Source organism: Fulmarus glacialis, unplaced genomic scaffold (assembly GCF_000690835.1).
Source record: "Fulmarus glacialis isolate BGI_N327 unplaced genomic scaffold, ASM69083v1 scaffold21042, whole genome shotgun sequence".
Lineage (NCBI taxonomy): Eukaryota > Metazoa > Chordata > Aves > Procellariiformes > Procellariidae > Fulmarus > Fulmarus glacialis.
The window spans coordinates 1,324-1,608 of NW_009196162.1; positions in this window are offsets into that span (position 1 = coordinate 1,324).

The following is a 285-nucleotide window of genomic DNA, read 5'->3' on the forward strand; positions in this document are numbered from 1 at the left end:
GACACTGCGTTTCTGCAGGGAGCTTGGACCAAATGTTGTGGGAATGTTTCACTTTGGCTTCAATCCCAGCTATTTACATTCACCCAGCTGAGCATGGATGATTTCTTTCTGCAGGGGAGGGTACAGCCCCTTCACCTGCCTCCTTCTACAGGGGAAAAAGCAGAAACAGGAAAAGACAAAAAAGAGCAAAATGTCGGACTGTGGTTTTGAAAACCCAGAGCTTGGTTTTCAAGTGGGAAGCACCCTGCTTTCATCTGCAGAAACCAGAGCGGCGGCTGGAAACCA